At 37.3% G+C, this 24364-nt stretch overlaps 1 pseudogene across 1 annotated transcript; it reads right to left on the bottom strand.

The window, feature by feature from the left end:
• Positions 1–1188: 1188 nt before the first annotated feature.
• Positions 1189–3733, bottom strand: LOC148932802 (3-ketoacyl-CoA synthase 20-like; annotated as a pseudogene). Its single transcript, XR_016135929.1, has 2 exons — positions 3065–3733; positions 1189–2088 (listed from the first exon to the last, which is right to left on the bottom strand). The product of XR_016135929.1 is annotated as a 3-ketoacyl-CoA synthase 20-like (transcript).
• Between the last annotated feature and the right edge of the window lie 20631 nt (positions 3734–24364).

Here is a 24364-nt window from a genome sequence, read left to right on the forward strand (position 1 = left end):
CTCCGTCCCACAAAAGATGTCACACTTCTTTTTTTAGTTTATCCCATAAAAGATGTTACATTTTTTTTTTTGGAAAAAGTTCTCTCACATGAATATAAAAATTATATTTTCTCTCTCCATTTAACATACAAAACAAAACCTCCTAAATTCTCGTGCCGTCCCACAAGTGTGACATCTTTTGTGGGACGGAGAGAGTAATTCTTTGTAAGGTTTGGTTGAATTTTACAAATATGGATATAATATTTTCTAGATCCTTACATTTGTTGGAAGACCTAAATTACATTTACCCTTTCTCAGGTAGGAATATGATAAAGGTATTTCCCTTATCACAATGCCGGAGACGATAAACAAGAAGTCCTTGGAGGTGGAATCCCGTCGATAACTCAAGTTTTAAACAAAGTACTAAAATAAAATAGAAAGAGACGTAAATTTATATATTCATTCATTGAATAATATGAGAAACTCCACGTATGTGTGATATGTGGGAAAACAAATCAAGCCAAATCCTATCAGGATATCATTTCGAAGACATTGGTGATGCTAGAAGACGGTCATGTCTCTAGCTCCAAATTGTACTACTACTAGATTAGCATTTGATTGTTTTGTTTTTATCGAACTATAATTTCCATGTCTCGGACAATACAACCCTTGTTTTGGAATTTATTTATCGCCATCATAATTGGATATTCAAAACAATTTGTAGCTAGCTAAACAAAACCACGATTCTTATATAGCTCCTCTGGAATTTTCTTACAATTCCAACATGGACTTTCATTAAATCTTGTGGCATCTCGAAGATTATAAATAAAATTCATGCATTCAACTCATGAGTCATGACATACATTTTTATAACTCTAAAAGTTTTAGAAGGTGAGGGTTTCATGTGGTTTCTAAATTACATTGAAATAAGATTATTCACAGCAATTGTCCATTAGGGAACTAGTAGTAGTGGCTTTAAAACCCGTCCTTCAAATCCATCTTTCACCTTTTTTATTCCAGCCACGTCAACATATTAAATTGCAGCCGCAACATCTGCAATAGCGCCGACACCAAACTCAACCCCAACTTATTTCATCATTTCATCTTTTTTTTGAAGTGTCAATAATTTATTTAAAAAACAAAAAAGTTGTCTATTAATGTATAATTAAAAGCATAAAATAGATTTCATTGCGGTGAATGAATATACAAAATCAGAGATAATCAAGCAATATGAGAAACATTATTTAAATATAACATGCATCCGCTCTATCTATGAGCGCAATATACATTCACAAAATAGGAGATATAATATGAAATACGGGTTCGGGTTCCGGTTCGGGTTCAGTTAGGCAGAGAAATAGGATATTGATCGATGACTTGTAGCCACGGGTTATCCACCTCATGAGGAGGAATAGTCCTCATCGCCCTCCATACACCACTCGCACACTTGAAACCCGACCCAAACCCGAGCTGCCAAACCCGGTCCCCCCTCCGAACCCGGCCCTTCGCCTCCGCATAAGCCAGCTGATACCACACCGAACTACTTGACGTATTACAATACCTATAAAGCGTCATTCTAGAAGGCTCCATATCCCACGCCCTCAGCTTCAAACTCGTCTCCACCGCGTCCAGCACCGCCTTCCCGCCCGCGTGGTTGCAGAAATGCTCGAACGCCGCCTTGAAATCTGGCACGTAGGGGCAAAGCCCTCTCATGTTGAGAAATCTCCGGCCAATGAGCGTTGCGAGGAACGTGAGTTTCTCGGAGATGGGGAGCACGAGTGGGCCCAGGGAGGTGATGTTGGCCTTGAGGGCTTCGCCAGCGACGGTGGGGAGGTCTTTGGATATGGTGATGCGGAGGGCTCCTTCTCTGTCGGCTTCTTGGAATACGCATCTGTAGGAGCGGTCGTCAGCGGCACGGTGGGTGCGGAGGGTGTGGCTTAGCTCGTATTTGGAGATGCAGCGGTCGGAGGGGCGGTTGGATAAGAGGACGGCGGAGCCACCCATGCGGAAGAGGCAGTTGGAGAGGAGCTTTGATTTGTCATCGCCGAGGTAATGGCCGCTGGTTGGGCATTCTAGGCTCACGATTAATGCGTAACTATTGCGTTGAACCTGCGTGCATGCACTATCATTGGTGAATTTGACATATGGTTGACGCAAATACTTAAACAAACAACAACAAATCTAAATTAGAAACATATTGATATTCATTACAGCCAAAATAACAATTTGAATATAAGATTATTAGCTATTTGAGTCACGAGGTTATGTTAAATTTTGGTAAGCAAATAGGATATATAGTACTCCTTCCGTCCCATTGAAGATGACTCACTTTCCTTTTTGGTTTGTCCCAACCAAGATGACCCATTACTTAAAATGGATACACCTTTATCTCTACTTTATTCCCTCTTTCTTACTTTACTCTCTTCTTTTAACACACAAAAATTAACTGCATAAAATCTCGTGCCGCCCAAGGAAAGGATCATCTTCCTTGGGACGGAGGGAGTAATTGTCAAAACGGTCCTAGTCTAAATTGACTCGTTGGTGTACATATGATGTTTTTTGGCAATGTTCATTCGATACGTACCACTTCAATAAATTAGTACGCAAATGAGAAATTAAGAAAAAATAAAATTTTAGATTTAATATTTCTTTTAGAACTTTATGGGATTGGCAAACTATGTGATTTAAATTGTCAAATAAATCGTGAAAGATTCTTAAATTCCGGTTTGTTCCATTTAGTTCAAAATCTTAAAATATATTACGATTTGAATTTTATGCAATTATCTCATCTTACCCTTTTTCTAGCGAATTACGCGTTACTGATTTAAAACACGTGGACAAAACGTCATTTCAAACTAAATTCGACGCTTTCGCTTTTCACAACGTAGTTTTTTCAACATGTTTTAAATCAGCTGTCACATTAGCGCGTAATTCGTCGCAATGGGAAGGATGAGATTATTGCAAAAATTTCAAATCTTGTGATTTGTTTTTCACATTTTAAAAAGTATATGACAAATCAGAATTTGACCATCTTTCGTGATTTATTTGTCAAAATCTCTTCTTTAAAATACTACTAGTATAAAACCTGGAGGAGGCGTTTGGGCGAGGTCGACAGCGATGAGGCCGGCGCTGCAGCCCATACCCCCCAAGTTGTAGGTGAGCACATCCTCTCTGAGCTTGTATCTATTGACGATCATGGCGGACAGCGACGGCACCGGATTGAACGTCGATATGTTCACCACAACCACCCCAATCTGAGCAGCCTCCACCCCAGTCTTGGCCATCAGATCATCCACGGCTCCGCACAGTACAATCTCCGCCTCCTCCCTCGCGCATACGAACGGCGATTGTGGCGGGAAATCTCTGGCGCCGTAGATGAAGGTCTCCTCTCCGGTCGCTGACCTCTCCATGACCTTGGTCATGAAGGAGAGGCTCTCCGGGCTGAGCAGGGTTTTGACATCTTCTCCGTGATGGTATCCTGGTGGGTCGAGAAGGCCGGGTCGTGTCGGTAGCATGCGAAATCCACCAAGTAAACCTTTCTCGAACGGAGGAAGTAGGACAATGATATGCACAAGGACAAGATGGCGGCGGCGGCGGTTAGGTAATAACTGTCGTTGTAGAGGTGGTTGAGGTTGATGATTGAGAGATGGTGGATTGCGGCGAAGAGGAGGGATGGGATGATGAGGAATAGGGCGTTGGTGGTGATGTGATGGTCGCATTGATTTGACAAGATTTTGAGGTTTTTTGGTGCCATCTTTGTTTGGGTTTGGGATTTAGAAAGGTTTTGCATGGATTATATCATTATATAGAAGAGAATGACTGATGTATCATTTCTTTGCATAGTGCAATTTCTTCAAGACTTAAATTAGATTACTATGATTAAAGTTAGAACATGTGATTTGGTTCCCCTTCCTTATCAATTATGGCATGAGTTGGGACCGAACTTTTTATATCACATCAATGTGATAATAGTCATATCTTGTCCTCGTACGATTGAAGAGAGAGTTTTCAAATGCAAACTCTAAATATTATATAAATTTCAAATTATGATATGGATAGTTAGAAAATTTAACATATGATAAAATTACAACAATAAAAATATCAACATAGTGTCAACGGTTTATACTGTGTTGACATTTTTTAGTTGCTATTATTTAGTCATCTATTGACATTTCTAACGATTCAGATTATAATTTAGATTTTTTTAAATAGTTAGAGTATGCATTTTATCACTATCATATAATTGAATAATCCCCTTTTTTTTACAACGTCCTTTTAAGAACGTGAGTGACTCTCATTTTCGTAATGTATCACAATAGTACAATTTAATGATGAGTTTCTTTGTTCCCCATGTAGAAATTCGATAATCATTTTAGTCCACACGAACACAGGTTTGTTAAGAACCCTATTTCTTATTTGACACTGACTAGTAAATGATCATATCTTTTTTATGTACTCCCTTCGTCTCTAAAAATAGAAAACATTTAAAAATGGCACGAGTTTTAATGCACAATTGGTAAAGTAAGAAGAAGACAGAAAGAAAAAAGTTATTACAGTATTGTTAGCAGAGAATGAGACCCACCTCATTAAAGAGAAAAAGGTTTCCTTAAATAAATTTGGTCTAGTAATTAGGTGTGCAAAATCTACACTTTTTAAATCAGGGATGCAAATTTTAGGATAAAATGATATTAAAATAAAAATAATATTAATTTTATGATATTGGAAATGTGAATCCAGACTAAAAATAGCATTGATGTATTAATATTGGATTCACACCCGCAAATCTAGACTAATAATAATATTGGTCTATTAATTTATGATATTGATCGGATTCAGACTTTTTAAATTGGGACGTGAATTTTATAATAAATAAACATAACACATAAAAATAAATTTATGTAAAATAATATTAGTTTCAAGGTATATAAAATAAAAATTAACACGCAAAAAATTAAAGTAAAAATTGGTATGACTTGCAATAGTTAAAACAATATCAATTTTAAAGTATATTAAAATTTGTATGACGAAAAATGAATTGGGATTTCCCTACTGGTCCAGGTAATTTCGGGGCAAGCGGATCATTTATGATGAAGAGGATGAGCTTCAAGAGAATGGTTCGTAGTTCTTGCAAAGTGGAACCAAACCACAACTAAAGAATAAAAAAGTGTAAACTAGATAGCTACAAAAGGATGAACTCGGAACTAGTAGACCGCTGAGGCATTTTATTTATTACGTACTGTTCAATACTAGCTTAAAGCCAATTTATTTGGGGGTACAGTTATACTCTCTAGTTTTATGCTAGATTTGCCAGTGAAAATATTCTTAGAACAAGTTTATCGATTGGGGGAGGCTGACCTCCATGTCACTTGGTTGCCCATGTCACTCTATTGATTCAGCTAATGAGATTGTGTTAAATGACACAATCTCATTAGTTGATTTTTCTAATTGTGTAATGACTTCCATGTCATTACACAATTAGAAAAATAGAATTGATGTTCTTCCTCTCTTTTTAACTTTGATTCAATGGAGGCCAACCTCCAATCACTTGATTGCCCATGTCACTCTATTGATTATGAGATTGTGTTAAATGATACAATCATATCTCATTAGTTGATATTTTTTTAAAAAGATTATATAACTTTTATATCATTCACAAGTAATACTTATTACTGATTTTCTCAATTTATTATTTTCACTAAATGCCTCAGTTATTTTCGCTTCTACGCAAATACATGTGTCATTTATTATTTCTTTAACATAAATTATATTCCATTATTAATTTTATATCACTCACATGTATATAATAAATAATTCCTCTACCTCACTCTCTAAGTGTTTTATTTTTTGAGATGTTTCATTCTAAATGATATATTTCTAAATATAGAAAAACGACTTTCCCTACTTTTTCCTTTCTAGTACTTTAATTTATTCTTTTTATTTTACTCATAAATATTACTAATAAATAAAATTCCATACTGAATTAAAAATGTTTAACTTAAAAAAGAGATGGATGAAATATATATAAGTATACCATGCCTTTTACCAACTTTTTCACTCTCTTTCTATTATATTTTTTAAAATAAAAGTTTAAATATGAATAATCTTCACGACTCTATTGAAAATATCACAAAACTTCGTATAAATGAATGAGTAATCTTTACTCTCGCTTTAGTGAAGTTTAAACATGGTTTGTTTCTATAGAAAATATCACAAAACTTATAATTACTTCGTAGTTTTATTTAGTGTTTAGTAATTCCATTTATATAATTAATATCTATCAATCGTTAGTTATATTAATAATTTTAACTAGTAAAATAAATGCATTATGTATCTGTGTATAACTTTAATTACAATAAATGCATTATGCATGTAATTGCACAAAAGTGCATTTATGACCATACATGCAAAGATGCACCTCAGTCTAGATGTGCACACGGTTCAAAAACCGTCGGTTCCAGTTTAGAACCGGCGGTTCACGGTTCAACATTTGCATGAACCTGAACCGGCCCGGCAGGGTTCTATGCGGTTCCGGTTCCTATTAAAAAAACCGGCGGTTCCGGCGCCAGTTCAAAACCGCCGGTTTCCGGCAAAAACGGCCGGTTCCGGGCCGGTTCGGTGGTTCGATTTTTCTTTTTCCTTATTTTTGTTTTCTTCTTCTTTATTTATCTACCAAATTTGCGTAAAAAAATTCAAACAATCACGAAATCACGATGAAAATTGCAATTTTATTGATATACATTACAACTACAACAATTACAAATTTACAAATCACTAAAGAATTGAAGTCTTTAACAATAAATTTAAATACAATGACACTACAACGAAATTATTTACAAATTACAAAAAAATTTACAAAAAAAGACTTGATGTTTTGAACAATAAATTTATAAGTATATTGAAGGTCTGGTTCTGGTCTCTATGTTTGGTTTTCGTATGTAATTTGGAGTGTATCCAACTGATCAGGAAGAGATTCCCGACCCAGCTGAGTCGTTGGTACGACAACCGGGACCTGGCTTCAAATAATTTTCCTCAACCCACTTCTACTGATTAGTATAGTGGAGGTAAGGGTCGTATCCCACAAGGATGGACACGTTTAGATAACTGCGGTGACTTTCCTGGGTGTTTTTGGTTAGCTACCACGCTTGGGTTGAGATTTACCTAGGCAAGAAATAGAGGAGGTACTCTACTGACTAGTGGGTGTGAAAATAACAGGCATGTGGTGGTGTTCGTGGAAATAGGGGACAAGGTGTCTCAGAGGCATATGAAAAGTAGACAGTTACTAAAAGATGAAATTTAGACTACAAGGCATATCTGGTGACTGGATGGCTCTCTGACAGGTCTGGACAGTACACCTGAAAAGTAGGGAACAAAAGCAAAAGTAACTTAAAAGTAAAGTGGTCCAAACTAAAGTTGATTTTGACGTTTTCTTCTTCACCAAGCATTAACAAAAAAATCAGATGAACACAAACACCATAACTAAACTCAGATTCATAACCTCAAACTCAAGATCCATTGATTAAAATGCTCAAACTTAAAATAAACGGTGAAACTGCAATTTTACTTTTACTGACTGACATGCAAGGTGGTTGATCACGGTGCAGAACAGAAACTCATGCACGAAAACTTGACTGAAACATAACTACAACCTCGGATCCACAACTCCAGATAAGGAAACACTTAGAAATTGAAAGCAACTACTAGATCTAACTTTCCTATGCAGAATGAAGCAAACTCGAACCAAAGCGACATACGAAATAGAAACTTCATAATTTAAACGTTGGAACTTCAAAAGGCAACAACGATGAGTGTTTGCAATAAAACCAACGACGAAAACAAGTAAAGATTAAACTAGAAAGCAAAATAACGATTGTTTGGCCACTCCGGGCGATGATACTGCTATACTACTACGGCAACTGGCTGGAACGGTGGATCGATGACTTCTCCGGCAGACTCTTGGACGTCAAGTGACCATAGCTGTGGCGAGGAACGAGAGGTTGGACAATGCTGAAGGGACTGATCTTCTAGAGAGAATTCTAACTAAGTGTGGTGGTTGGATTTTTTTCGAACTCTAAGGAACCAACTCTAAAGGCGAACTCCTCTTTTCTCTCTCCAAGTAGCTTCTTTTATAGGGAGGCTTGCCCTTGCTTTTAGGGTAGACTTCCTTCAAGTTTTGACTTTTCTGCCCTTGTTAATGATCATCCCAGCTATCCTTCTTCTCCATCTCGAGCCTTTTCTCTGGCATGCATCCTGGTCAGTATTGCACCCTTCAAGCGACCTTTTCATTTGCGTCACCTGAATCGTCTCTAACTGACTTGGATCCTTTAATCCTGCACACTTGAGCAAATGTTTTGCAGATAATACATGCATTTCACGACATACTGACCAGTAACCAAGGCTTAGAATACGACTCATCAAACTGCTCACACTTACCACATGCTTGTCCTCAAGCGTGAAGTCAAACAAAAAGAAATAAGTCGAATTCGAGCCTGGTTACTCCCCCTGACCGACTCTACCTAACTAGACTCAAGACTCTGACGCAAAGGAAAAGAAAACAAACAACGACACAAACATATTAAAGATATAGTTAACTTAAACACATAGAATAGGCTATATTTTCAACCACCCTTTCCCTCGAGATCAGGTGCAATCCGGCCTTAGGCAGCCTTGAACTTCCGCCGCCCCCCTTTTCTTCCCCAGTCAGTATATCTGCTTGTCAGGATCACCCAATCCTATGCCAAACACTGGGTTCACTCAGTCGCTCATTCCTCACAGGGGATGTTAGGACTGTTTTCTCTCAATGCTAAACCACAGATGTTTCAGACTCAGATCTCACATGCAGCTCCTGAAGGTCTTTAAGGCTTGTTATGGGGCTATTGGTTTGTAATGTTTGGGGTAGTTTTCCTTAAGGCTCTAGGGTTCAAAAACTAACTACTTATTTGATGAGGGAGAACTGTGTGCATTCGGGCTTCTGGCTAAGGCTTCCTCTTCGGCTGGACAATTTCTGACATTGGCTTCCAACTGGTCAGTAGCTTCTTTGTGGCTTCACCACCCTTATTCCTTCTTCCTCCTTCATCTTTTTGTGGTCAAGTATCTGCGACCATTCTCTTCAATTTTCTTTTCTGTGGCTTTGCCACCCTTATTTCTTCTTCTATTTTTTTGGATCTGGAAATTTTCAGATCGATTTTCTCCTTCTTTCTTTGCTTTTCTTTTCTTCAGCTGGTTCCTTTTGTATGTCCTCCTGGGCAGTTGCCTCCTTGCCTTATGCCTTACACGCACACAGTTCCAGTGGCTGATGGGTTATTTCGGGGTATAGATCAGGCTAGAAAATGGGGTTCTAAGGGTAGGGTTTTTCTTTTTTTTTTTTTTATTTTAGGGGGGGTTTCCTACTGCCTTCAGGGTTTGCTACACGCGGTCACCTTGCCCTAGACATCATGTGGTAGCCTGTTTTTTTTTTTTTAGTGTATAGTGGAAAGCAGTTCCACTTTGGGGTTTCTAACTCACCTTTTAAGAGGGCTTTCGTGTCTGACCTAAGGGATGAGTTTTTCCTTCATACTTGCATCATCTATACTGACTGGGGGTTACTGGAGGGGGTGGTTTCTATTTTCCGGCATGCCTTATCTCCCTCAATTCCCCTCACCGTCAGTTCGAGGCAGTTGAGTTTTAAGCCCATTCATAAAAAAAAAAACATAACACATACTACCTCTGTCCCTGAAAATTTGATACATATTACCATTTCGGTCCGTCCCTAAAAATTTGATACACTTCACTTTTACCATTTTTGGTAGTGGACCTCATATTCCACTAACTCATTCCTACTCACATTTTATTATAAAACTAATACTTTAAAAGTAGGACCTACATTCCACCAACTTTTTCAACTCACTTTCTATTACATTTCTTAAAACCCGTGTCGGGTTAAAGTGTAGCAAATTTTGGGGGACGGAGGTAGTAATTCCTAGACCTAAACAAACCCTAAAAAAAAAAAAAACTAATATGCACTGACTCAAATAACACATATATACATGTCATACTGGCCATTTGCTCCCCCCTCTCACTTCACAAGTGTCTGCCCCAGATACGGGCTATGAAGTGAAAATTGGGAATGGCCAGTATGACAGACACACATTTACAACAAACACATATTATATCTAAAAACTTCTCACACTTAGACTATGCAATAGGCTAAGTGGGAGAGTTTCAGATATATACCTAGATTTATAAAACAAAGAAAACATGTTATATAAACATATAAACTCCTCACACTTAGACTACACAGTAGGCTAAGTGTGAGTTAACATGCTTATGACAGAACACAAAAACATAATAAAAACACATGCACCGAAGTAGCAAACCCTTTACTTCTCACACTTAGACTATTAAATAGGCTAAGTGTTATGTATGGGGTTTGCTTATAATTAATACACATAATTCTATCTATTTAACAAAAGTAAGAAAACAGAACTAAAAGAAAAATTAAAATTAAAAAGAAAACTAACTGGTCAGTTTGGGGGGGGTCGATCAGACGTTCCTCCTGCTCCTCCTTGGTGCAGGGTTATGTGCAGGTGGGTCCTTTGGTTCTTCTTCAGTGGGTTCCGGTTGGTTGTCATCTTCCTCCTCTTGTTCATCACCTTCTTTTTCCTCAGGTCCGGTGGTTTCTTCTTCCTGTCCTCCATGTCCACTTGTTCCAGCTCCAGTTCTTGCCTTTCCTCTTGCCAATTCCTTTAGGATGCTCTCCATTAGGGTTGTCAGCTTCGCCATCTCTGCCCGTGATTGTCTATTCTCCTCTACCAGCTCAGTTACTGCCCTCTCCAGATTTTCTTGCCTCAGCCTTTGCGCTTGGTCGATCTGCCCAGGTTGCCCCTCCTGGCCTTGTTGTGCCCTTCCCCCACGGGCTTCTCCCATTGGGTAGAACTGGGGTACTCCTATATACAAATACAATTATTTAATTATATTTGCATATTTTTAAAGTTGAAACAAATGGAAAAAAAAGAAATAAAGGAAAAAGGACTTGAGCTTAACTTAAATTTAAAATTTAAGTTGAGATGCTTACGTATCCTCAATGCTCATTTGCATTGGGGAATCAAAGCCCACGTAGTTCTCTTACCTTACTTACCTATTTTGCTTGGCCGGCGGTTAACGGTTGGCTTACGACGCTTCATCCCCGGTGAATTCTTCCATAACATCACGGCTTCCATATTTCTCGCGGAGAGTCTACTTCTTTTTTCATCCAAGACACGTGATCCAACACTGAAAGCGGACTCGACGGTGACAGTGGATGCCGGAACCGAAAAAATTTCTTTGGCCATTGATGCAAGTATGGGAAAATCTTTCTCGTGTGTTCCCCACCAATTGAGGACGTCGATTTGGATAGGTGTAGGACCTTGATCCCTAAAGGAAAAGAGTGAATCACAATATAAATCCAATTTACTTACTATACCTGAGGCCGACCTCCCGCTGGTGTTGTAGTTGTATAAGTCGGCTAATTGGGATTGCGCGCCGGGATCATCATAAACATTTTGTAGTGAGAAACTATGTTGTTGACGAGGGGGATGTCTTCTGACTTGATGGGTACTGTTGTACTTGGCTTCATATTCGGTGAAGAGAATACGCAAGTTGTACTCGAAGGTTTGTTGGATAACTGACCGGTTCGGGAGGTTTATTTGAAATGTTTCGGTGAGATCTAATCAGAATTCATCACTAGTATCCTCTTGCAATGCTCGAAGTGGACCAAGATCAATAGACTCCAAATTGTTATGATAAAAGTCTAAAAACTTGGATGTACCGGCTAATTTCCATTTGGGATCCAAGACCTTTGCAATCAAAAACACCGTTGGAATCTCACTGAAATACTTGAGCCATTTGTCAATCATATAATATAAAACACACATCAATTCAGGAGATGAAGCAACATTTTTCATCGCTATTTTAAAACCAAGTGATATATACATGCAATGCTCTAAAACACGAACAACAGTACAATAATAAACACCCGATAATTCAACAATCGCATTTTTGAAACATTTGAAAATTTTAAACAAACTCAGGCTTTGCTCCCAACAACTATGCGACAGATATAAATCACGAACGAGATAAGTTCTAAAAAAATCACACAATTCATCAGTATGCCCCAAAGTAGAATTCAAACAATCATATGTTGAATTCCATCTATGAGACACATCCATGACAAAGTTCGTATACCTTACCTTCTACTGATGGCAATACTTTTTCCAAGCTTTGCCAATAGGCGGCTTGTGATGGATCACTCTAACCGCATTTTTAATAGGAGAAATATGCTTTTACCACAATTCAAGCGCATCTTGTACACATAATTTCAAAATATGACATATGCATCTTTGATGAAAATACTTACCATTGATAATCGGACTACAAGCCGCAATCAAATCACTAATACTTGCAGTGTTAGTAGTAGTATTATCAAAAGCCACAGAAAATATCTTGTTGCATAATTGAAACTCATTAAAAAATTGAATAATTAAAGAAGCAATTTCGGGTGCAGTGTGTGGTGGGGAAAAATCTTTAATACCAATCAAACGCTTGTTCAAAGTCCAACTATTGTCCACAAAATGAACCGTAATGCCCATGTATGAATGTCTGTTAAAACAATCAGTCCATACATCTGAGCAAATGTTCACTTTATGTCCCAAGTTGAGTAGATAACGTGCTAACTCTACCTTTTTCCCGGCACATTGTCGACCGGTTGATCGTTGAACGGTCATTCGACTTATTTTCTTGACTGCTACATTAAAAGCTTGCTGAAAACTATACTCATATTTTTTGTTATCATAAATGTTAAAAGGAAAATGCTTCATTGCAGCCCATCTAGTCAAAGCTTCAGAAGTAACTATAAGATCTTATTTAAAAAGAGCTGGCACACCTGATTGAGACGTTCCTGAGCCACCGGGCTAGAAGTTTAATTGGGTTTGGGTAGAGGTAGTGCCACACTCTACCGGATGCTTTGTGGTTAAATGATGACAGAGGGTGCCATATCCTCCACCACTCCCAAATTTGTAGACTTTCGGGCAATAGTTATAATATGCTTGATACCCCGATGTCACTTTTGCAGAGAGAGGATCATTTAGGTCTGAAATTACCACCGGTACCTTCTTGTAATGTTCAACAAAAATGTCGAATTTCAATGTTCTTTTTGGAGGGGAAGAAGGAGACATGTCCTCATTTCTGCCGGTGCTAGACGGAACCCGAGAACGAGATCCATCATCATCATTGTTGTCTGAGTCCGACGATATAGCCATGTCGTACTCGTCGTCATGATCATCTTGTCGGCGGTAACTACCACTACCACTGCCACTGCCCCCGCCACCTATTATCTTCTTCAATCTATAGATATTTTACAAGTAGAAGATATGAATTAGGAACATAAACCAAAAAAATGAAAAACTCAATATTATGAAATTATGAATGCTTAAAATAAAATAAGAAAGAACTTACTTGCAAACGTTCAGCCTCCCGTCGGGAAACCTCATCCAAAACTTCTCGATGACTAGGTCGCCGGGATCTTTGAGAACGAGTACTTTGATCTTGGGCAATTCCTTTTCCCCGATCACCACCACGAGAAGAAGACATATTGCAAAGTGAAAGTAATATTATAGAATATCAATATGGATTATGGAGATTATGGATGGTAACTTGGTAAGCAAATAATAAAAAGAGAGCACAATCACAATAACAATAATGTAAGAAACTTAAGCAAATTAGAGAATCGAGGATAGATAATAGAGAAATTGAGATTAAGAAGAAATTCTCGTCAACACAAGAATGGGGTAAGTACAAATGATGGGGGGAGTGTGGTATTTATAGAATAAAAATTGGAAGAAAAAAAAAAGAAATAAATTCAAAATTTGAATTCGGCCGGTTTACCGCCTGAACCGGCAGTTTCAGACCAAACCGGCGGTTTAGTCCACGGTTTCTGCAGAAAACTTCCGGTTTTCTGCTGGTTTCTGCCCATTTTGCAGGCCTACACGCTGCACCCTAGCTCTGCCACCTGAAAAAGTTCCTAAACCGTCGGAAACAGGCGGTTTCTGATGAAAACTGCCGGTTTTTTATCAGAACAACCGGTTTCTGACGTAAACCGGTGAACCGTCTGCAACCCTAGGCCTAAAAAACCCGGAAAACCTATGACCTAGCTGGAATCTTACCGTTGAAACTGCTGAACCGGTGAACCGGCGGTTTTGAACTGCCGGTTCCGGTTTGTATATTTCTTGAACCTGAACCGGCCTTCTAGAACCGCCGAACCACCTCCCGGTTCTGGTTCTTGACTAGGTCACCGCCGGCAGCCCGCGAATTATCGCGGCTGCTTCCTCATTCCCTTTTTGTCGCTTAAAGTGACGATTCCTCCCTCTGTCGACATCGTCCAGCTACGTAGCTCATGCGGCACGCCTCCGTTGAGTTCCGTCCGCCCCGATGGTGTTACACGAACCAGCAGCCGCAACGAACGGTGTTGCTGCTTTCGGTGCCGCATCGCTAGGGCTGGGGTGACTAGGGTTAGGGTTTTTCCGCGATATCCGGTGGCTTCGCCACCCAATCGCTCCGTCAACAGCCTGGTTCCAGAGCACCGAAGATTTCCTCGATCATGACGGTGGCGTGGAAGAGCCCCACTGCTCGCGTTCACGTCGCCGCACGTTTGTGTTCATGCTCCCACTGGCCCAACGCAATTTGCCGGGATTTACAAGGTCCGACGGTCTCACCGGCGGTGCACACGAGACCACCCTCGTTCGTGCATCGCCGGTGGATCGCACCCTATGCTCCCACTCGCTTGACAACCCTTTCTCGATCATGCGTGGCGCGATCCGTCTCGGCGCGAGCGCCGACAGATCGCTCATATCGTATGATCGATTTATTCAAGTTCTTTGATTCGATAGTTCTTGTGTTCATCATGCATAACAATTAAACAATAAAATACAAGAACATGCTTCGTAATCAAATAACATATGCATACATGAATTTCGCGAAATTTAAATTCAAATAATCAGAGCCAAAGACTGGCTCTGATACCAATTGAAGGAACTGGCAGCAGAAGCGTTTCGATTCCATAATTTAATAATTAATCGAACAAATAAATCACATAAAAATCAGATCTGTTTAGCATATTATTTAGACAAAATCTATTTGCGTAATTCTCATATGTATCATGCTCATAACTTGAATTAATCATGCTTTAAGTATATTGAAACCTAAAACATGCTTTTCTACGAAGCAGAAATAATACCTTATTAATTCTCCAAAGAATTGATGATGGCTAGCTACTTCTCCACGTGACGCTTTGAATACTAGACCACGGATTTTCTCTCTGGTTCCTAAACTGTGCACCAATATCAGTGTGGACTGATATCACCGGAATACTAGCACTTAAATAAAGAAGACAAAAATTCTACTCTTAAGAGGAGAGGAAAAATTCAAACCCTTCTAGGAGAGAGGGACGCAAATTTAAAAAAAAAAATAAATTGTTATTTTTCTGTCTCCTTTATTCTCCTATTTATATTAAGTTCCTTTTGGGCCCAGACAGATATCTATGGGAGGTTTTGGATATGGGCTCATCCAATTTACTTTTTACTAATTAAATTGAACTCACAATTTAATACAAGCTTATATTGGAATATTACGAACAGACACTACAGAAGTAATATTGAACTCTCCCCATCCAAATCCGAAATTATAAGTAATCAGGGTTTCCATTTTAACTTTCATTTCCCGTGCTTAAAATAAAAATGTCCATTAATTAATTAATTTCTGCTAAGGACTTAATTAATTAATTTCTTATTAATTCCAAGAGTGGACTTAGCATGAAACACTTATTAATTATTCATAGAATGATCAAACTCCAACTAGCTAGGTTTCGAATAATAAAACCTTGTTTCGCGCTCCTCTTGAGGACATTATCAAACGAGACTCACCTCGTGCACGATTCAATATAATAGCAATCCTAGCACCGCTAGATATTAATCACCACTAGCCAATATATCAGGATTATTGGGTTACGAAAAACCCGCACCATTTGATAAGTCAAAGTAATGCATAATCAATACCGTGTGCTCAATGCTAACCTACATTGATTAAGAAACAAATATTTATCAAGACCTCACCTTTTAGTAGATAGCACAAAGACAAGTCTTGCTATTAGATCTGTTTAGTGCTTTACCACACCAATGTCATCTTATTTCATATTAAGGCTTAGAAATATGCGGACTGACATTGCAGCCTTTCACGATGGATAGTCTAATTCCATCTAGGTCGTGAAATTGTTCTTTTCCTTTGTTTAGGACTGACCGTGTTACCTTAAAGTGGATGCCGCCCACAACCGGTCTACTTAAACAAAGACTTAGACTTTGTTAAGTTAACTTATACATTTAAACATGCAATTAATATCCATTAAATGTAACACATAACAACATTATGACAAAAATAATATGTTTTATTCCTTGGAAAATAAAATAAGAGTTCTACAGTATTCAATCACTAGAAACGTGATTTCTAGTATACAAACTCTAACAACGAATTCATAAAGGCTGCATTTTTTCCTAAGTTCAAGTTCATTTGAACAAAAGACTAGATATGGAAGTTGGGAAAGCCTGAATTGTCGTCAAAGTTTGTTTAAAGCGAGAAGAGATGCTTTGTGAGTTGGAGTGACCTTTTAAAGGACGGTAATTTACATGAAAATGCAACCTCTAAATAAGAGATCTTGATCTAGTTAGGCATGTGTTGCAGTGGGAGCTATTTATACTCAATTATTGTTTTATGATTATGTTTATGACATCATAGTATTGAAACAATATAAATGCAACAAGACTGAGTATTAAACAACACATCAACTTCATCAACTTCTTAAACAATGAATGATAAAGTATTTATGGCTCTTAATCTTATGACCAAGAAAATACTTAGCTATTATTCAAACTAATCTCGACTATCAAGATTTTTACGATTTGTTTGTTAAATAGCTTGAAAGTCAAGAATGTCTGTTTGATGCACTATGAGTTAGAATCATTTGACTCGGAATACTTATAGAAGTGCGACATAGAAAGATTAGCAAGTCTTAATGGTTTACACCATAAGAAGATGAGCAAGGTGTTATGATCAGTAGTGGGAGTCTAATCTCCATTGACGAATCCAAGCATTCTTCTAAAGAATGGGATAATTTGGTAATAAGAAATCAAAGTCTTTCTAAGACAAGTTTGATTAAGTGATGTGTTGTACGCATTAAAATCTTATCATTGATGGGATATGCGTTAGATACAACGAGAAGCACCTTAAAGAAACTATCAGCATCAATACCTTCTACAAAACACGAGATGTGGACTAGAGCGACTCTAGTCTAGCACATCTGTGTAATGTTGTTCCAACACATGTTGGAAAGGTATCCAAGTAATTGGAGTTGAGTACTGAGGTATGATTTAAGGTTGTCCCAAATGATGCAAGGTTATAAGTTCTGTAATCTTCAAAGATAGAATTCTTGTATGAAGATCAAGAGATGAACTACAAGCCTAACAACGTGATAACTCTCAAGATAAAGAGAGAGATATCAGACTTTCAACATTACCAAGAAGTAATCATCTTTGAAAAAAGTGATAGATTCCATAATACAATCTAAGATAGACAACATGTTTTACAAGACTTGCAATAATACCTACAGGCCGTGTCAGTCAGTAGGAGAAAGTATATTTGCAAGTATAAATGTGGATTTCAAATGGCTAGACAATGACAATGGGTTATGCCCAACGAGAATTATCTTCTCGCTATCGTTGTGCCAGGATTTATTCGATCCTATTGTCTATTAGAACTTAAATAAATTAGAATGTATGTATTATGATTGTCAAGACAGCCTTCTATAAATAGAAGTCTTGAGGAAATCATCTACTAGAACGTCCTAATAGATATGTAATTAAGGGCAAGAAACGCATGATTGAAAGCTTATAAAGACCTTCGTGGTCTTAGGCAATCATCTAAATCAGAGTATATGTGTTTTATCAAAATTGTCAAATGTCTGGAATATGACTTTTGCCCATATCAGTGCTGTAAGCACAAGGAAGTTGAAAGTGCATTAAATATGGTATTATTGGTACTCTACGATGAAATCTACAAAAGTTGCAAACAACTAAGATTGGCGTCTGGCGTAGGAAACTGATTGTCTACCCAGTTTAAGATAAAGAATTTAAGAGAAACTAATTATATTCTAAGCATCTAAGTGTTTAAGATTGCAAGAAAGAATGTTGAGATTCTCTTAAGAATCCTATATCTGTACATTGCTTGGAATATTTTAGCATTAGAAATTCCATGAAAAGGTTTTTACCTTTCAAGTTGGAATTGTCTTATCTCTAGTCAAGTGTCAGTGACACTTAGTGAAATCAAGAATTATGAGACTAGTTTCGGAGATAGTTGTTTCATGTATGCTATAATGTGTACTAAGTTTGATATTTGTTGTGCTTATGCATGACAAGTGTATATCATATTAACCATGGCAAATGACTTTGATTGAGGTAAAGAGTATACCATAGTGCTTGAGAAAGACTAATTGCTATATTCTAGTTTACCAGTCATTCATGTAATGTCCTTGGGGTTACAATGTCTTAGTTTTATGACTAATCAGTGATCGAGTAAGTCATCCTCTGAATATGTGTTTACCTTAGGAATATCTTCCCAATAGCTTTAATCGTAAGTTTGAGTATGCCTATGAGTATTATTGTTGATTACTCTAGTGAAGGCTAACTCAAGTGACTCACAAGTTTATTAAGCTAAGCAATCACATATGGAGATGAAATTAATTAAAGATCAAGTAAGTAGCATAGACATTATGGTGAAAAAGATATAATCAGAGAACAACCAAGCAGATTTTTCTTTCACTTAGTCAAATGAATGGTAGTTCAATATATCTAGTACAAAGACCTACTTTGAGTATAAATGGGAGAGTTTTTGACAGTGGGTATACTCGAAAGCATGTTTTGAGTATAAGTGGGAGATTGTTAGGTTTGGTATACTGAAAAGCATGTTTCGAGCAGTTTCACGCGAATAGAATCTTGCTTGTATACGAAAAACTCTACAATCCACTTTTAACCCGATTCATTATTATTTGAGCAGTTTCGCACGAATAGAATCAATATATTATTACATTGTGTTTGCTTTTGCATTTATAAGATATTTTATAGACATTTAAATGTATAAGAAGTAAACAAAGCCTAAGTCTTTTGCTTAGTAGACCGGTTGTGGGCGACGTCCACTTTAAGGTAACACGGTCAGTTCTATGCAATGCTTTGCAAAAGAAAAAGAAGAATTTCACAACCTAGATAGGCTTTGGCTACCTATCGTGAAAGGTTGCAATGTCAGTCCGCATATTTCTAAACGTTACTGAAATAAGATGACATTGGTGTGGTATAGCACTGAACAGATCTAACAGCAAGATGTTTCTTTATGCTATCTACTGAAAGACTAGGTCTTGATAAATACTATTTCTTAATCGAGTAAAGGCCAAAATTGGTCCTGAACATATGCTCATTTTATCATTTTGGTCCTAAACTTTATCTTTTGAATTTTTTGGTCCTGAACATATGGAAATTTGATCATTTTGGTCCTCCGTTAACAATTCCGTTAATATTTAACGGTCAAAGATTTTAATCACAATTTTGACCAACTTAAGCAATTTTTAATTATTTAATTATCAAAACTATTTTTTTAAATAAAATCATAAATTATTTATTTCAAATCACTTTTATCTCTTTCCTCCACTTTCTATCAATGGTAGGGAGGGAGCGGAAGATTTTCACCGTGAACCCGTCACTGCCTCTTCGGCACGCCATCGCTCCGCCGCTGGGCCTCCTCTTTTTATCTTATCCCCCGCACGCCATTTTCATAGCAACGAATTGAAGTCATAAAAAAAGTTGAAATCCAAAAAAAAACAAAAAAAAAAAAAACAAACAGAGATTTTCTGTTCACGTCACGAAAAGCATTTCTTCAATAGTTAAAAATCCCCAATTTTAAACCTTGGACCAAAAGGAATTATTCCATTGGTGCGCTATGATTCTATTGAAACAGCTCCTTCTCTTGTCCTTCGTTTTGCCGTTCGCTTTCCCTCAAGACACTGAGCCATCTCCGATCGAATTTCGCCTGGGTTTTTTATGTGGATGAGACTCTGCTTTCAAATTGAAATTGAATTCTGACCCATATAAGGAAATTAAGCAGGCACAAGTCGCCCATACAAGGTTGCCATCGCAGATTTTTGCGCCGGTGGGGGTTAAGATAAAAAAGATCAGGCCCAGCGGCGGAGCGACGACGTGCCGGAGAGGCAGTGATGGGTTCACGGTGAAAATCTTCAGCTCCCTCCCTGCCATTGAAAGAAAGTGGAGGAAGAAGATGAAAGGGATTTGGAATAAATAATTTATGATTTTATTTTAAAAAATAATTTTGATAATCAAATAATTAAAAATTGCTTAAGTTGGTCAAAATTGTGATTAAAATCGTTGACCGTTAAATATTAACAGAATTGTTAACGGAGGATCAAAATAATCAAATTTCCATATGTTCAGGACCAAAAAATTCAAAAGATAAAGTTTAGGACCAAAAAGATAAAATGAGCATATGTTCAGGACCAATTTTGGCCTTTACTCTTTCTTAATCTACATATGTTAGCATTGAGCATACAATATTAATTATGCACTACTTTGACTTATCAAATGGTGCGGGTTTTTTGCAACCCAATAATCCTGATATATTGAGCAGTGATGATTAATATCTAGCGGTGCTATGATTGCTATTATGTTGAATCGTGCGCAAGGTGAGTCTCGTTTGAGAATGTCATAAAAGAGGAGCTCGAACAAGGTTTTATTATTCGGAAAGCTGGCCAGTTGGAGTTTTATTACTCTATGAATAATAAATAAGTGTTTCTTGCTAAGTCCACTCTTGGAATTAATAAGATATTAATTAATTAAGTCCATAGTAGACATTTATTAATTAATGGACATTTATATCTTATGCTCGAGAAATAAATAATATAAATAACGGAAATCCGGATTACTTGTAATTTCGGATTTGGATGGGGAGGTCAATATTACTTCTGTAGTGGCTGCTCGTAATATTTTAATATAAGCTTGTATTAAATTATGGATTCAATTTAATTAGTAAAAAGCTAATTGGAGGAGCCCATATCCAAAACCTTCCATAGATCCATGTTTGGGCCCAAAAGGAACTTAATATAAACAGGAGAATAAATGAGACATAAATCACTTTTTTTCATAGAAAATAGCGCCTCCTTCAAATAAGAGAGGGGGACTATTTTTCTTGATTTTTCTCATCTGTGAGATTTTTAGCTCCTCCCCCGTGAGGAATCTTCTGTCTTCTTTATTCGAGTCCTAGTATTTTGATAAGATCAGCCCACCCTGTCGATTCTTTGGAGAATCAAAATCGGTAACTCTAAATCGTAGAAATCATGTTTAGGATTTATATTTTCCAAGTATGAATTATTTGCGCTCTAGCATGCAATTATCTGTTTAACATGTGAATTGATTAATCGCATAATCGGTCAAATAGATCCGCGTCTGATTTATTTGTTTTGTACAAGTTTTCCGCTGTGCAAGGGGCACCAAACCCCAGCAGAGTACACTAGCATTGCCCTCATGAATGTTATCCCTGACACTTTCAGTGATGTTAAGGCCGCCATTAAGTATGTCCAGAGCCTTTGTCCAAGCGGCAAAGAGGTTAGAATTATTGTATGATGTATGAGGTGTCGGTTTCGAGCCCTTTTGACATCAGTTGTAATTTTCCTCCTATTTATAAGAGTTTATTTGCAGTTTTCTCCTTCATATAGGAGTTAATTAAAAAAAAAAGGCTACCATTAAGTATGACATGGATAGTGCCCCTCTAAACCTTATAATCAGTTCTTTAAATAAAAGGAAATGGAAATTAAGCAAAACTCTGACACTAAATCTTCTCAAACTAAGCCTTTAGACGTTAGAGAAAGGTCTAAATCTAGAGCGGATGGCAGGAACTTGTATGGGAATGGTCAAAAGTAAGGCAGGGGCAGATCTAGATCAAAAAGCAAAGACTCCAAAGTTAAAAGGAAGTGTTTTGATTGTGGGAAGTGGGATATTATAAAAACTAGTCTTAACCCACGTGCGATGCACGACGGAATATTTTTTTGTCATACAATTTTAAATTGTTAATCGATTAATTAAAATAAGAAACAATATAATTATATACGATTTAAAATAGAAAAATATACTACTATGTAATAAAAATTCAATAAATATGTACTCCTCAATTCATTTTACACCTAAAGACATTAACTTAAACATATTTAAAATTGAATTGAGACAAACACAATTATTTAGACAATGATAAAGAGACTACATTAAGTGTTGACATTTTTGAAAAATATGTTTAAAACAATCCTTCATATTTCTCTACTAAAAATAATAAATTATGTAAAGATGAAGATAAATACTATGTATGTTTGAGTTAAGGATGTTACAATTCTTCTCTCTCTAAGCACTGTAAGAAATATTGGGATAAAATTCTGGAACCATATACACGCGGTACTCTAACTTTTGTAATCAAAAGAAAAAAACAACAATAAATGAAATGGAAATTACAATGAAAATTAGTCAAGAAAAACCATCTTTCCGCAAGACAAATTACATCACGGTTAGTGCTCTCGGATTGACATATTTTTCCCAGAGATGAAAACGACTTCCTCCTAACGTATATAACATCTCAAACCTGCTAGGCACCTATAAACTTGACGGGGCCCCAAAATCGAGCAAAACAATGTTCCTAAAATGTGCAATAAAATGTTGAGAGCTTGAGAGAGAATGAAGAATGTTTTGTTAGTGTGTATATTGTATTTCATCCACAATTCTATGCCTTTTATAGGTACAAAATTAGTAAATGAGAGATCATGGAATTAAAACATCATAATTTTAAATCAAGACAATATAGGTTACAAAATTTGTTAAATGCTCTTTATTCTATTTAAATATTTGTAACCACCAATGAGTCATTGTAGTGCTTTAAGAATTAGTCAAATGCTCATTAAAATATCTAAATAAATATTCATGAGTTACTTAAAATATTCAAATTGGTCCATAATTTATAAATATTTCAGAATAAGGACAAAACATATAAATATTTCAAGAAAAGGCCAAAACTCGCTTTTTATATATGTATAGATAAATGTACAAGGCCCAAAAAATGTTAAAAGCCACAATAATAACAACCAAATAGAGCATGTTGCTAATCTTGCCAAAGATGATGGTTCTGATGGAATGTGTTTAATGAATCATGATCTGTTTTCTGTTAGTTCTGCTTCTGAGTACTTCTTTACTCAAAATTTTTGGCTAATTAATTATGGATGCACCTTTCACATTTCTTCTTTAAAAAATGATTTTTCTTGCGTCAAACTTGTTGAAAATGCTTTTGTTTCAATGGATAATGACAAGAAGTGTAAAATTCTTGGAATTGGTACTGTGTTTGAAGTTTGAGAATGATTATCTTGCTAACTTTGAAGAATGTGAGATATGTGTAATACCCCGACTTTTTTCTACCTTTTTATTTGTTCTAGGAAGGACATCGTTTGTTCACCCAGAAAAAAAAAATTATCGCCTTCTCTTCTTTTGTCGAGAGAAGGATTTTATTTTTGGGCCTATAGCAATTATTCTTTCTCTATCTTTCTGAGCCAATTCCCTTATTGAAAATGTATTTCGTAGTCCAAATTTTGGAGAAGCCTGACTCTAATTTTAAGAGCATCCACAATGGATGCCTGATGGAGTGCCCGATTGCCAGAGATCGGGCTCGGGCGTCCTCGGGCATCCATTGCAAGCGCCCGAGCTGTGGACATGGAACCGTTCTTGACTCTGAGTTCGAACCGTTCTTCAACACCGACGTGTATCGGGTTGAGGACATGGAACCCAGTTGTGGGCAACCTCCTGCCTCGAGCCTCCGAGGAAGAAGAAAAAGATGGCGAGGAAGGAAAAGGCGCCATCCGTCCAGGTCCCACTCTCATCCAACGAGCCCAACGAAGATTACGCAACGGGGCGTACTGACTACGAGTTGGAGGAGTACGTAAAGGTGGCTCAGTGTTAGGTCGGTATATCGGAGGATTCGATAAGCTCCAATAACCAGACTTTGGCCAGGATATGTGATCGCATTGAGGCCTGATACAACGAGGTGAAACCAGCTGCGCAAGTGTTGAGATCGGATCAAGGTCCACATCAACAACTTCAGCTATATCTACAACAGGAACAGGGACGGAAGGGGCAGCGGTGAGAGCATGGAGGATGTCCTCCGGAAGTCGATGGCCGAGTACCATTCGGAGTACGGGCAGTTCAAGTTGTAAAATGTTTGGCTGATCTTTAAGGACAAGAGGAAG

The sequence above is a fragment of the Salvia hispanica genome, chromosome 2 (assembly GCF_029641045.1).
Source record: "Salvia hispanica isolate PSC_SH4W2 chromosome 2, Shi_PSC_v1, whole genome shotgun sequence".
In the NCBI taxonomy this organism is placed as follows: domain Eukaryota; kingdom Viridiplantae; phylum Streptophyta; class Magnoliopsida; order Lamiales; family Lamiaceae; genus Salvia; species Salvia hispanica.